This window comes from Coregonus clupeaformis, chromosome 10 (assembly GCF_020615455.1).
Source record: "Coregonus clupeaformis isolate EN_2021a chromosome 10, ASM2061545v1, whole genome shotgun sequence".
Taxonomy (NCBI): domain Eukaryota; kingdom Metazoa; phylum Chordata; class Actinopteri; order Salmoniformes; family Salmonidae; genus Coregonus; species Coregonus clupeaformis.
This window is the reverse complement of record NC_059201.1, coordinates 8,676,505-8,692,649: the sequence shown is the minus strand read 5'-3', so window position 1 is coordinate 8,692,649 and position 16,145 is coordinate 8,676,505.

Here is a 16,145-nt window from a genome sequence, read left to right as displayed (position 1 = left end):
TTTGTGCAAGCCTAAAGACTAACTCACTGGCATTCAGAGAGGTTGGCATGTAATAAAGGAGAGCCGCGCCAGGAATTAGTGCCCATTTTCTTTAGAAACTTGGTTCTTTCCAGCCCTACAACCTTGCTGTTTAACAGGCAGAAGTAAAAAGCAGAATTTAAACCCCCAGTTGCCTCCCCCTAGCCTGAACAGAGCTGTGTGGATAGCGTGAACAGAGCTGTGTGGATAGCCTGAACAGAGCTGTGTGGCTAGCCTGAACCGAGCTGTGTGGCTAGCCTGAACCGAGCTGTGTGGCTAGCCTGAACAGAGCTGTGTGGATAGCCTGAACAGAGCTGTGTGGATAGCCTGAACAGAGCTGTGTGGATAGCCTGAACAGAGCTGTGTGGATAGCATGAATAGAGCTGTGTGGCTAGCCTGAACAGAGCTGTGTGGATAGCCTGAACAGAGCTATGTGGATAGCCTGAACAGAGCTGTGTGGATAGCCTGAACAGAGCTGTGTGGATAGCATGAATAGAGCTGTGTGGATAGCCTGAACAGAGCTGTGTGGATAGCCTGAACAGAGCTGTGTGGCTAGCCTGAACATAGCTGTGTGGATAGCCTGCAAGCAATGCAAAGGAAGGGAGGGAACAGGATGAAAACAAAATGGCAGCGTTTCGGCCATTTTAGGGAGTTGCTTGGCACTCTTAAGTGACAACATCTGTGGGGCAGAAACCTGTGAAACTCTCACACTGCTTCTTTCAATCCATTGGATTGGATCTCAGCTGGGTCTGGCTGTTTTACTTGTAAAAGGTGACACTGTTATGGCCATCTGAGTGGATAAGATCAATGACATTTACCACTTTGCAGCGTCCATCATTTCAAAGAGATGAAGGTGAATGGAAACTGATAAAATTCCATTGTTTTTATGCTGACATGGTATTTGGTAGTGAACTATAAATATGTTTTTATCATTTCTACCATAACAAGAGAGTCTCAGATGTTCCCCCTAAACCTATGTGGTTGTTTTTCTCAGTGTGGAAGCCATTTCCAGCTCTTTGAAAAAGAGCTCAGTGTTAGCTGTGCCAACTAGAGTTTGAGGTACCAGCTGGGCAGTGCAGCCCGCGCCCCCCAGGGCCATGCTTTGGCTGGGTGGGTTGGGCCGGCTCAGGCAGTGTTATGGTAGACGATGGTCAAACCATGAAGAGGCCCCGCCGTTTTGCATAAATTAGCATGTGAACCGTAGCCTCTGAAAGGCACCAGGGCAGTTCATTAACATTCTGAATTCCTATTTGGCCTAATTAAGGCAGACAGTGATTGAAATGTTTTGGCAGGCTGCGAGGCAGTCTGTAGGAGTGCCAGGGACTGCTCTGTGGGGGAGAATGAGAAGGCAGTGGGGCAGGGATGGAGTGGAGGCCTTAATTGAGATGTTGAATTAATTAGACGCCAAATATGAGCCTCTTCTGACTGGTCAGTGTACACAGACGAGACAGAACGAGGGGGACTGATTTCTATTGACAAAAATAAGTGATTAAAGGCTTAGGGCTGAATCCTAACTTGATACATGTTATGAAGTTTACGTTAGTTTGAGGTATTATGATCTTGAAGTTACGATTCTGCTTTTAAGAACAATAATTCAATTTCCAGACTGTGAGTGTACCATTTATTTAGATGTCTTAATAAGGTCAAATAAGAAATGCATTTTAAAATGCATTTTCAGTTGGATTTTGTTGGAGTAACTCCACATTTCTTCATTGATGATTGTCTGGTTGTTTATGAATAATTAACTGAAGTTTAACAAAGGAAATATGGGCGGCAGGTAGCTTAGTGGTTAAGAGCGTTGTGCCAGTAACCTGAAAGGTCGCTGGTTCTAATCCCCGAGCCGACTAGGTGAAAAATCTGTCGATGTGCCCTTGAGCAAGGCACTTAACCCTAATTGCTCATGTAAATCTCTCTGGATAAGCGTGTCTGCTAAATGAAAAATAATAATAATAATTAAAAAAATAAGATAGTGGTCAATTTCAACAAGGTAAAATGTCTTAAGAAAACAAGCTTAGCACATTGGTAACACTTGATCAAAGATAAGGTTGCAATAATCACTTGTATAGTTTTGGTAGCAAGTTTAGTACGAAGAAGCTACACAACCTTTTGCATACAATTTTTCTATATGAAACTGTTTGAAGTAATTGTAGGCAGTAACTACCCACTGAACAGTGCTTCATGAGGATGATGGGCCTCATAGTTCTGTGAGAGTTTTTTGTCAAGCCTGAAGATACATGACCACAGGTGATGGGATTGACTGTGAGAATCCAGAATATGTTCAATGATTAAGTATATTTGGATTTGGAGAAGTGTTTTACCTGTATGACTGTATGAGTCCGAATTATATAAATGCAGATCTGCAGGCTTGGTAGATGTCAATATAGTAAAAGACGTTGAGTCATATTTGTGTACATAATATATAACCTATACGAAAACAGACACATTTAAATTTGGAGAAGAGATAATACTTACAAACATTAAAATGTTTAAGTCAGCTAAAAGCTGGATCCTTATTATCAACTGTTCAAATCCCAGGCTTCTCACTCACTGACTTTATTGGACAAAAGAAAATGGCTGCCGTGGTAAGCAAGAGAGAGGAGCGGTCTTCCTGTCACCTCTGCTGTACACTTTTCCTGACAAAGACATCATCAGAAAATGCTGTTTCTGTGTTTCGCCTTATGGAAAGATGCCCGGACAGAGTAAAACAACCGTCGCAATAACAAACTTGGTTCTCATGTTCCATACTGTGGATTAGCTGGATTACAAATCACTCGCGATTAGTATTTTGCCACAAGCACAATACGAAAAATATCTAACATGAGTTGGCGATGGTCCACTGGGATCGGTAAAACACTGGGCACGACCAAGAGGGAAGAGACTGGGGTAGAATCTTGTACGCTCCTCTCTCCAATATCCTGTGCCAAGAAATGGGCATTGTCTGTGTGCCAAGCTGAATCTCAATGAACCAAAAAGCAGTTGATGTAGTGGAGGGAGCATGGCGATGCTCGCCACTGACGGGGGAGGGGGGAGGGGAATATTGGCATCGAAGCAATGGGAGTCTGCCATGTAAAAAAACAAAGACGTGCATGTAACAATACCAGAACTACTATGGCATCGAACCAGACTCATACCATTGCAACATCAGCTAGATCCTGTACTCAAATGTCCAGATAGAGGTGTAGAGCTAATGTAGTAAAAGACTGATCCTGTCTGCTCCATCCGTTGAGACCATCTGTGACTCATCCTGTTTATTTTCCCTCTCCTCTCTCCATTTGCCAGGAATTTACAATGATCTTCTGCCTAATTAATGTAAACAGTTATTTCCGCTTTACAATTAGAAACACTTTGATCGCCTGCCACTTCAGTATGGTAATGATTGAAAAGGAAGTGGCTATTATCACGTTGAGTTAGTCCATTTGCAAGCATCTGCCTCTGTTAATGTTTTGAGCCCATTTTGTTTAGAACAATATGTTATTTAGTGTCTGTTTCAATACATATCCAATCAATTATGAACAATGTTTTCAAGCAAAAAATCGCTGGTGAAAAAAGCATGTGACTCATTTAGCATTCACATATATTTAACATGGATTTAGAAGAGATCACTTGATCAATTCACCAGTAGACAAACAGTGTATCATAGAGTTGATCTGACAATACTGCTTTCATAAAATGCTTTGCTTCAAATCAGTCAGGATTATTAAGCCAGTGTACTGTTTGGAGTCAATCAGCATTCACTTCCAATCTTAAGTATGTGTGTATATAACCAACCTCTGCAACAACAACAACAAAAAACACCATATTGTTCTGTACTGTACCATGGACGTGGTGTGCCCCTCCTTCCCCATAGCCAAGTAGTCCAAGTTCACTGTCTTCCTGGTGTTCATGTTCCAACTCTCCAGTCTAATCTTTCTGCTAATACCAGACTCAGGCTCCACGTCTTTTTTTCATAGTATATTTCCTATTGAGCCTAGTATAGGAGAGTTATAAAATCCTCCACTATAGACACAGTATATTTCCTATTGAGCCTAGTATAGTACCTATACACTACATGTATAGTAAACTTTTGTCTAGTACAGTAGCGTACTTCTGTTCCCTACATTGAGAGAAATTATTCATAATGTCAATCGGCTCGATCCTAGGAGAATGCACTGGTTGCAAAAATAGCGGGCCCCAAACAGGAAGTATATCTGGCGTTGACCTTGTTTGACTCTATCCTGTGGTCTCTGGAGGACTCAGCGTAGCGTAGCATAGCAACCCCTGTTTGTTATAGCACTAATAACATGCAGCAACTAACTGCACTAAACCATGAACAGACCTAGATGACTGTTTAACATGTAATGGCTACATCTTTCACTTTGTTCAATATTCATTCCTGTAGATTTGTTTAAAAGAAAACAAAGAATTTCATTTCGTACAGGCCTATATCACTTATTAATACTGAATTCAAGTTTACAAGCTGTTAGGATAACCCCTATTTTTCTTTTTCAGAACCATGTTATATTGGCTTCTACTATTTCAATTGAACAATAAAATATGTTCAATTCAATCCAAAACTTTTCCCTCGATTTTGTAGCAGTTGGATACATCAGAGTTAAACAAAACGTTCAATATTGTAATTTTTTTCCTTCTCAGTGGCCTTCAAGTATTATCAAATCGGATTGTTTGAGTATGCTTATAGTTCCTGATGAAGGCAAAGAGACTTTGTTCCTGGTAACCAGCGGGTCACTGTAACCGGGGGGAGGAGACACAAATAACAGGGGATATGAATGGCCTGGCTTCCAAAAGAACATATCATCAAGTAACATGACAAGTTCATCTGAGGAGAACACAAGGAACAAGGGGAGGAGAAGCTCCTTTTCTGTCTCTTCCCAACCTTCCCTGCCCCCACCCCTTTTTTTATATTTCTCTCTTACTGTAGCTTTGGCTTTCTGTACGCCGTGCTCTCTCTCTTTCTCACAAGCACACAAACATGCACATACACAACCATCACACACAAACACACTCACACACTAAGCAAATAATAGACTGTAGGTAATATTCTAAAACTGAAGAAAATAGTTTAGGCCTTGGCTACATGATGCTGTGCATTGTAGTAGGCCTACCTGTACTGACAAAATGTCGACTTTTGACGTTCCTTTGTTGAAAGTAGTTACTGCTAATAACCACGAGCCACTTCAACATAAATCCAGACTCGTTCTCTCGTCATTCTTCTACGTTGTGTCCATTAATGTGATCGTTTCTGCAGGATCTAAATGCAACACGCCAACAATAACAACTTAAACCTAAATTGGAAGTGCAGAAATGCTGAAAAGCATTCAAACATGCTCCTTCTGAAATTGAGACCCTACAATCATACTATACAGTACAAGTCCCTTCATGCATAGAACATTGCTTGCATCAGAATGATCTGGTTCATACTGGTTTCTGGACAGGTCTGTAGGTAACAGCAGTGACTCGACCGTTAGTTACCAAAGAAGTAGTTCCCCCATTCCTTATCAGCTCATGTAATGTTGTAATTCAGTTTGACATCTCTGTTTCACCATTTAACACATTTGGTAGAGAGAGCTGTTGTGTTACACAGCTTCCAGGGCTTTCTAAAGAGTTACCTTTTTAGATGTGACTGTATTATGACTTGAACTGTCATAATAATTCATGCAAAAACCTTGAGATCAGGGTCTCCATTTTGAAAATATATCAAATCACCCAAAACATCAACATATCATAACTGTTTGTGTGTGCAGAGATACAGTAAATATGTTACGGACACATTGTAAGAGACTTTGAACGCCTGAATATAATCAAAGAGCAAAACTGTCCATATTCATATTATGGCCGCTGATACTAGAGCCAACTTGTTGACTTTACTATGTTCTCTATAGAACTGCTCTATATTTGTGGGAGTCATCTTCTTTTGATCATACCAATTCTACATTCCAGTGTTTCCTCCACTACAGACAATGTAGGAGACTGGTTGCTGATTTTTCACTATGTTTTAAACCTTATGGGATTGAATTCTGCGAGAAAGATAAACCATAGTGTAAATATGCAAAAGTCCTTTTATCTCAAAGTACTTCCCTTTTAAAGTTTTGAGAGGCAGCGCTGGTGCATTTTTTTTTTTTTTTTTAGGGCTGTAGGGTATAGTATTTATGGCATAGTAGTTTGATTAGGCTTTCTTTGCCTCATAACGATGCATTAAATGTTATTGTTCACTAAAAGCTTGAATGGCCAGAGCCAGCCATGAGACCACTATGAGGCCTATTTCTTTATCCTCGGGTGACTGTTCTACCTAAAACGTCCTACACAAACAAAGCTGTCCATCACATTTCATATAAAAGAATGCATCTCATCCTGGGCGGCTGCCTCACACGCTAAACGTTTGACCCTGAAGTGAACAGCTACCACTATAGCAAGCTTCACTGGGTTAACAAAGTGCACACTATGCTCGTCGTCTAACTCATTCTCTCTACCTCTTCATCCAAAACTCTGCTTAATTTCTACAGTACAGTAATGGCGGAGATTCGGCGGCGGGGGCGAGGCAGACACGTGTACAGGAGGAAGGTGACGGTGGAAAAGAGGAATAGTTCAAAAGATATGAGTAAAGGAGAGGTAGATGAAAAACATAGAGTCACAGGGCGCTGGCATAGAAGCAGTATTAAAAATGGAAATACCTGGAGGTAGATTTAATAAAGGACAGAGCAGGGATCTCGGCAGACATGATCCAAGGGGAACAGGCCATGGTGGTGGAGAAAAAAGTGTGGGAGGAAAAGAGAGGAGAGCGCGTTTCTATATCCCTCTCTTTCCCTTGCAGGATGAGGGAAAGGCTGAGCGGCGTGCTGGCGAGCAACCCCACTCGAACAGGGGCTGGGGCTTGAGAGCAGTCTCTGCCATGCCCTCCTCTATCCCTGCCCTCCTCTATCCCTGCCCTCCCCTCTCCCTGCCCACTTTGGCCCAGCTGCCGAGAGCGAGAGAGAGAGAGACAGAGAGAGCATGAGGTCACAACAGCCTGCTCAAACAGATGACTTTCGAAAAGAAAAATCATATTTTGGGTTAGAACTGAAGTTGTTCAATAGCGGAAATTGAGCTCTTGAACTTTGAAATCCTCTCTGAAAGAGTGGTTGTAAGGAAGAATGAAACAAAGTCACCCCGCAAGGCCCTTAAACCCAAACACTGACAGTCTATCATCATCAACACACCTCACAGTAACACACTGAGGCAGAGGGAGCAGGAAAAAACACACGAACGCGGAGATAAGTATCAGAATGAAATACTTACATCGGTTCTTGCACCCCAAAATGCTTTGCCAGACTTATTACATCAAAACAACTCAACGCTGGAGATTTCTGATGCATTTGGGGAGAAAAAGAGGAGGAGTTAAAGAATGCAGAGACTTCTCTCAGAGCGTGCAGTGAAGCCTTTTGTCAGCAGTTGGCATCAGTCCCAGGTAGTACATGCCTCACAATTCCCATTTTCGGTAGTCATTACAGACGTCTTTAGCTGTTCTGCACCTGCCTGTGTTTTTGTTTTGATTAGAAGCAAAACTAAGGGTGAGGAAAACTTCTGGGAACAGACGGCAGTAGTAAGATAAATCCAATGACAGAGTTCCGCGGGACTCCATGCCAAAATAATCACCAAAATAATCCAGTGTCACTGTGCCAAAAAGTCTCTTTCCCTCCCTTCCTCCTCCGTCTGTCCGTCTTCCTCCTCCGTCTGTCCGTCTTCCTCCTCCGTCTGTCCACCAGAGAGCGAGAGAGACATAGACACATTCAGTATGTCACATAGACAAATGCTGCAGTCAAGAACTGTCATCATCCTCTTCTTTTCTCAGGCATTATCCCGGGCAGCTCTCTCTTTGACGTCATCTGCTCTTTTGTTATTTTCTCATTTATTTCTGTCCTTCAATGTTTCTCAATCCTCATACACGCTCCTCCCAATGTGTTTTATGTTTTCTTGTATAGATTCCCCTTTTAATAAACCCTAACAATTATCTAGAAAGAAATTATGTTACCAATACTTCAGGAGCGAGCGCAGAGAGGAACAGGAGAATACTCCCTTTAAAAATATTTCTCTGTGTCTCTCTCTTCCTGCTCACCAGCAGTGAGCTTGTAAAAGTTTCAGCTGCAATGGCTTGGGCCAGCCTCCATTGGCAGCGGTTCAAAAGAGCGCTGCCTGTTTCTAAGTCTCTGTTAGGCAGCTCGGGCTGGCTCCCTGCTCTCTCTCTCACTCCACCCTCAATTGGGAAAGCTTCAGGGGCAGTGGCCACGCTCAGGCATCCCTCTCAGGGCATTGCCAGTTCAGGCAGTGCACAGTAACCAGCCATCTTTTTCTGTTTTTTTAGGGCAAGGATCAACATCTCTCCAAGACTCTGACCAACACAATCACATACTGAACAGTAACAATAGGACTTTGTGCTGTCATCTCTCATGTGTATGTATGCCCAGCAGAGAGTGAGAGAGAAAATGCAGGCTGTTCTCTAATGCAGCGCTACTTCCTGGATCCCTTGTCCTCCATTTCAGATGTGTGTCAGGCAAGGCAGGCAGACAGGAAGGCAAGCAGGCAGGCAGGCACGCTGACAGGCAGGCAGGGCAGAGCAGGACAGGCAGACAGACAGGCAGCCAAGCAGAGAGGCAGGCAGAGCAGGGCAGGCAGACAGACAGGCAGCCAAGCAGAGAGGCAGGCAGGGAAGAGCAGGGCAGGCAGACAGACAGGCAGCCAAGCAGAGAGGCAGGCAGGGCAGAGCAGGGCAGGCAGACAGGCAGGACAGGCTCTCATGAGGTTCATGGCTGTTTGCTCTAGAGTTCATAGCAGGTTCTGAATGCCTCGCCCGAATTATTGTATACAACTCTGGACTGGGCTAGGCCCTGGAACCTCTGCCAAATATGTTCTTTCCTTTCATGTGAAGGTTTTGATTTATGATATTTCTGTTGATTTTAATATAATTAATAGATTATGTTTTTCAATACAATATTTTTAGAAATGCGTACAGCTATTTAAATGTGATTTATTTTCAAAGGTTGAATAAAAATACAATAACAAATCTCGACTTGATATAGAGAATCTTTCATTGGTATAAAATGGGTAGTATAGCTTGATGGTTTACGATCAGAAAACAGTAACCCAACCACCCACCAACTACCTGCACATAGCTCTCCTGTTCCACAGAGACACTCGGGTGCTGTGACGGCCCTATCATTACAGTCTGTTTGCACAACTGTGCCTCTCCCACAGCCAGTGTCAAATCAGGACACTGTCCTCCAGGCAAGATGTCACCCCGCTGCAGGGAAAGGCTGTGTTGTATCATGGGTAAATTGTGACTCACTGATCTACTACTAATAATGAGTAGTTATTTATTACATTTACATTTACATTTACGTCATTTAGCAGACGCTCTTATCCAGAACGACTTACAAATTGGTGCATTCACCTTATAGCCAGTGGGATAACCACTTTACAAATATTATTTTTTGTGGGGGTGGGGTGGGGTAAGAAGGATTACTTTATCCTATCCCAGGTGTTCCTTAAAGAGGTGGGGTTTCAAATGTCTCCGGAAGGTGGTGAGTGACTCCGCTGTCCTGGCGTCGTGAGGGAGCTTGTTCCACCATTGGGGTGCCAGAGCAGCGAACAGTTTTGACTGGGCTGAGCGGGAACTATGCTTCCGCAGAGGAAGGGGAGCCAGCAGGCCAGAGGTGGATGAACGCAATGCCCTCGTTTGGGTGTAGGGACTGATCAGAGCCTGAAGGTACGGAGGTGCCGTTCCCCTCACAGCTCCATAGGCAAGCACCATGGTCTTGTAACAGATGCGAGCTTCAACTGGAAGCCAGTGGAGTGTGCGGAGGAGCGGGGTGACGTGAGAGAACTTGGGAAGGTTGAACACCAGACGGGCTGCGGCATTCATTTATGATGCAAGGTAATTTGTAGATCGGTCAGTCTCGACTCGCCTTTAAAGCCGGCTGCAATGTCGAACGTGCCCATAGTCTCTCTGTGCCTGGCCCAGTACGACCTGTTCTTCATTTCAGGAAGGTGTTTCCTCCACTGCCTTTATTCACGACCCTTAAAAGATCTGATCGGACTGGATATGTTAAAGCAACATGGCGGAAACTGGGTGGTGAAGCTATTGCTTACACCTACCAAGTTGTCTCAGATTCATAAAAGGGGAGTGAAGGAGGACATAGGGGAGGGAAGTTCTTGGAATGAAATGCAGCCTGGTGGCTCTGCAAACAGCCTCAACCCTTGCCCAGTTATCAGGAAACACATTGACCCTTAACACAGCTAGCTGTCTGACAAATGGAAAGTCAGACGTGTTTCACATCTCTATGTAGGCTAGTGTTGTTGCAAGAGGAAGGAAGGGGCAGCAGTAGCATACTGTACGCTGTTTGTGTATAGTTGAAGGAGTGTGCTGTGGAAGAGAGATAGAGATATGAGTCACTCTAGGGATTAAAACACATGTGTCTGGATACGTAAATTCAGTAAATTCAAAAATGTACTCTATTCACCTATTGTCACTGAACAGAACTTTGTAAGTCTACAACAATTCATGGCAACTCTGAAAACGTATTGTGATGCAATCAAAACCCATGTATGCTGTGACTTTACTAAATGTCTGGCTGTTAATATATATATTTTTAATTGCATACAATGTACATCGCAAATTGGTCCTAATCATTTGCTAATCCCTTGCAAACCACACTGTTTTTTAAATGATGCTTAACGACTGTACATGTGAATATACAGTGCTCTGTGTGTGTGTGTATGTGTGTGTGTGTGTGTGTGTGTGTGTGTGTGTGTGTGTGTAGTTGATGTGGAATCTATTAACTTAATGGTCTCTGTAGCCCCAGAACACACACTCTCCACTGGGACCCTCCATTAGCTGCAGGCTTACGCACACACACACACACACACACACACACACAGGCACACAACCCTGGCCGTTGGTGGTGAAATCATCCTCTGGCTGAGCACATACATAACGGTTGCCCTTCTTCGGGGAATCCTGGCTTTCCTCTCTCTTCTATTTTTGCTTTCACCAAAGTATTTTTCAGGGTTTATCAGTTGAAGGCAAAAGCCAAGTGTAACATTATCCGGTTTTTCTTGTTTGGTTATTTTTAGTTTGTGGATTGGAAACACTAGAGAGGCTGAAGAGAAAAGTAAACAGGCCCTTGATTTTTTTCTTTGTTAGATTTCACACAGCACTGGATCGGCATCGGCCTGCTCTAGTAACCTTTTCCTAATGTCACCATTTGACTGTTGTCTCTTGTCTGTTTGCTGTGTGGAGTTTCACATGGTAGCACCTGAGGGAGAAGACTGGAGCTCCAACAAAGAGATGGGCCTGTAAGTCGCTCTGGATAAGAGCGTCTGCTAAATGACGTAAATGTGCCCTTGAGCAAGGCACTTAACCCTAATTGCTCCTGTAAGTCGCTCTGGATAAGAGCGTCTGCTAAATGACGTAAATGTAAATGTAAATGGAATGTGAGACCGCTGTTACTGAGAACTATCGAAATGTGATTCTCAGGAAAATGTGACGTCCTGGAGTTGAGTCTCACCGTTTTGTATTGTATCTACAACTAAATGTCTCAACTGATAAACATGTGGTTGTTTATTTCAAACAAATAAAACAATTCTGAAAAGGGTGGGGGGGGGGGGGGGACAAAACCCCCCCTACCGGATCTTTCACTCAACAATCAAGAATATGGTTGCTACCAGTGGAGGCTGCTGAGGGACATTCTCATAATAATGTCTGGAAAGGAGCAAATGGAATGGCATCAAACACGTGGAACCCATGTGTTTGATGTATTTGATACCATTCCACTGATTCTAATCCAGCCTTTACCATGAGCCTGTCCTCCCCAATTAAGGTGCCACCAGCCTCCTGGGATTGCTACGTTTCCTTCCCTCATTGGTTGTGCTTCGCGGAGCACTCTGTCTGTAAATAGAGTTCAGAGAGGAGAAGGGCTTCTCAGGTGATATCAACCACACCACTCCTCATCAACAGGATCATGTTGGCCGGGATCTCTCTCTTGGACTCACACAGCCATGGCCTCAACTGGCTGAGTATACTGCCTTACAAAAGTACAGTGTACTGCTCTATACAGATCAAAAATGTTTAACCAAATTCATAGTTACTGCACTTTGCCTTTGTTTTACGCTAGTATATACAGTTGAAGTCGGAAGTTTACATACACTTACGTTGGAGTCAATAAAACTTGTTTTTCAACCACTCCACAAATTTCTTGTTAACAAACTATAGTTTCGGCAAGTCGGTTAGGACATCTAATTTGAGCATGACACAAGTAATTTTTCCAACAATTGTTTACAGACAGATTATTTCACTTATAATTCACTGTATCACAATTCCAGTGGGTCAGAAGTTTACATACACTAAGTTGACTGTGCCTTTGAGTCAATTGGAGGTGTACCTGTGGATGTATTTCAAGGCCTACCTTCAAACTCAGTGCCTCTTTGCTTGACATCATGGGAAAATCAAAAGAAATCAGCCAAGACCTCAGAAAATAAATTGTAGACCTCCACAAGTCTGGTTCATTCTTGGGAGCAATTCCCAAATGCCTGAAGGTACCACGTTCATCTGTCCAAACAATAGTATGCAAGTATAAACACCATGGGACCACACAGCCGTCATACCGCTCAGGAAGTAGACACGTTCTGTCTCCTAGAGATGAACGTACTTTGGTGCGAAAAGTGCAAATCAATCCCAGAACAACAGCAAAGGACCTTGTGAAGATGCTGGAAGAAACAGATACAAAACTATCTACAGTTGAAGTCGGAAGTTTACATACACCTTAGCCAAATACATTTAAACTCAGTTTTTCACAATTCCTGACATTTAGTCCTGGTAAAAATTCCCTGTCTTAGGTCAGTTAGGATCACCACTTTATTTTAAGAATGTGAAATGTTAGAATAATAGTAGTGAGAATTATTTCAGCTTTTATTTCTGGGTCAGAAGTTTACATACACTCAATTAGTATTTGGTAGCATTGCCTTTAAATTGTTTAACTTGGGTCAAACGTGTCGGGTAGCCTTCCACAAGCTTCCCACAATAAGTTGGGTGAATTTTGGCCCATTCCTCCTGACAGAGCTGGTGTAACTGAGTCAGGTTTGTAGGCCTCCTTGCTCGCACACGCTTTTTCAGTTCTGCCCACACATTTTCTATAGGATTGAGGTCAGGGCTTTGTGATGGCCACTCCAATACCTTGACTTTGTTGTCCTTAAGCCATTTTGCCACATCTTTGGAAGTATGCTTGGGGTCATTGTCCATTTGGAAGACCCATTTGCGACCAAGCTTTAACTTCCTGACTGATGTCTTGAGATGTTGCTTCAATATATCCACATCATTTTCCTTCCTCATGATGCCATCAATTTTGTGAAGTGCACCAGTCCCTCCTGCAGCAAAGCACCCACACAGCATGATGCTGCCACCACTGTGCTTCACGGTTGGGATGGTGTTCTTCGGCTTGCAAGCATTCCCCTTTTTCCTCCAAACATAACGATGGTCATTATGGCCAAACAGTTCTATTTTTGTTTCATCAGACCAAAGGACATTTCTCCAAAAAGTACGATCTTTGTCCCCATGTGCAGTTGCAAACCGTAGTCTGGCTTTTTTATGGCGGTTTTGGAGCAGTGGCTTCTTCCTTGCTGAGCGGCCTTTCAGGTTATGTCGATATAGAACTAAATGTACCTGTTTCCTCCAGCATCTTCACAAGGTCCTTTGCTGTTGTTCTGGGATTGATTTGCACTTTTCGCACCAAAGTACGTTAATCGTGGCTGAACGACAACAATGACAACATTCAGCTAGCAGGCTATACGCTACATCGGCAGGACAGAACGTCTGACTCTGGTAAGACAAGGGGCGGCGGTCTGTGTATATTTGTAAACAACAGCTGGTGCACAAAATCAAATACTAAGGAAGTCTCGAGGTTTTGCTCGCCTGAGGTAGAGTATCTTATGATAAGCTGTAGACCACACTATTTACCAAGAGAGTTTTCATCTATATTTTTCATAGCTGTCTATTTACCACCACAAACCAATGCTGGCATTAAGATTGCACTGAATGAGTTGTACAAGGCCATTAATTAACATGAAAACGCTCATCCAGATGCAGCGCTCCTAGTAGCCGGGGACTTTAATGCAGGGAAACTTAAATCCGTTCTACCTAATTTCTACCAGCATGTTAAATGTGCAACCAGAGGGGAAAAAACTCTAGACCACCTTTACTCCACACACAGAGACGCATACAAAGCTCTCCCTCGCCCTCCATTTGGCAAATCTGACCATAACTCTATCCTCCTGATTCATGCTTATAAGCAAAAACTGAAGCAGGAAGCACCAGTGATTCGGTTAATAAAAAAGTGGTCAGATGACGCAGATGCTAAGCTACAGGACTGTTTTGCTAGCACAGACTGGAACATGTTCCGGGATTCTTCAGACAGCATTGAGGAGTACACCACATCAGTCACTGGCTTCATCAATAAGTGCATCGATGATGTCGTCCCCACAGTGACCGTACGTACATACCCCAACCAGAAGCCATGGATTACAGGAAACATCCGCACTGAGCTAAAGGGTAGAGCTGCCGCTTTCAAGGAACGGGACTCTAACCCGGACGCTTATAAGAAATCCCGCTATGACCTCCGACGAACCATCAAACAGGCAAAGAGTCAATACAGGTCTAAGATTGAATCATACTACACTGGCTCTGACGCTCGTCGGATGTGGCAGGGCTTGAAAACTATTACAGACTACAAAGGGAAGCACAGCCGCGAGCTGCCCAGTGACACAAGCCTACCAGACGAAGCTAAACCACTTCTATGCTCGCTTCGAGGCAAGCAACACTGAAGCATGCATGAGAGCACCAGCTGCTCCGGACGACTATGTGATCACGCTCTCCGTAGCCGATGTGAGTAAGACTTTTAAGCAGGTCAACATTCACAAGGCCGCAGGGCCAGACGGATTACCAGGACGTGTACTCCGAGCATGTGCTGACCAACTGGCAAGTGTCTTCACTGACATTTTCAACATGTCCCTGACTGAGTCTGTAATACCAACATGTTTCAAGCAGACCACCATAGTCCCCGTGCCCAAGAACTCTAAGATAACCTGCCTAAATGACTACCGACCCGTAGCACTGACGTCTGTAGCCATGAAGTGCTTTGAAAGACTGGTCATGGCTCACATCAACAGCATAATCCCAGAAACCCTAGACCCACTCCAATTTGCATACCGCCCTCAACAGATCCACAGATGATGCAATCTCTATCGCACTCCACACTGCCCTTTCCCACCTGGACAAGAGGAACACCTACGTGAGAATGCTATTCATTGACTACAGCTCAGCATTCAACACCATAGTGCCCTCTAAGCTCATCACTAAGCTAAGGATCCTGGGACTAAACACCTCCCTCTGCAACTGGATCCTGGACTTCCTGACGGGCCGCCCCCAGGTGGTAAGGGTAGGTAACAACACATCTGCCACACTGATCCTCAACAGGGGGCCCCTCAGGGGTGCGTGCTCAGTCCCCTCCTGTACTCTCTGTTCACCCATGACTGCATGGCCAGGCACGACTCCAACACCATCATTAAGTTTGCCGACGACACAACAGTGGTAGGCCTGATCACCGACAACGATGAGACAGCCTATAGGGAGGAGGTCAGAGATCTGGCCGTGTGGTGCCAGGACAACAACCTCTCCCTCAACGTGACCAAGACAAAGGAGATGATTGTGGACTACAGGAAAAAAAAGAGGACTGAGCACGCTGTCACGAACCGGCTCAAGTTCGTAACAAAAGGGAGACACGTGGAGACAAGGAGTACTCAAAGTATATATTTATTAATTAAAGTAACTAACTGAAATAACAATGGGGTGTGTAATCAGTAATCAGTAGTGTAAGTGAGTGTTTGCTTGCATAAATGTAATATAGAAAAGTGTTGATCAGTGCCAAAGCAAACAACCCAAAAGGGCCACAAAAATATCACAACCAAAATCAAAGTATCTGCCTGGAGAGAGTCTCCCTAATGAATGTGGAAGAGGTCCATTTATCCTGGGACACACCCGGCCCAGGTGTTTCCCATGTAGCTGACGACCCTCCCAACTCCGCCCACCGGCATCCTAACAAGGAAAC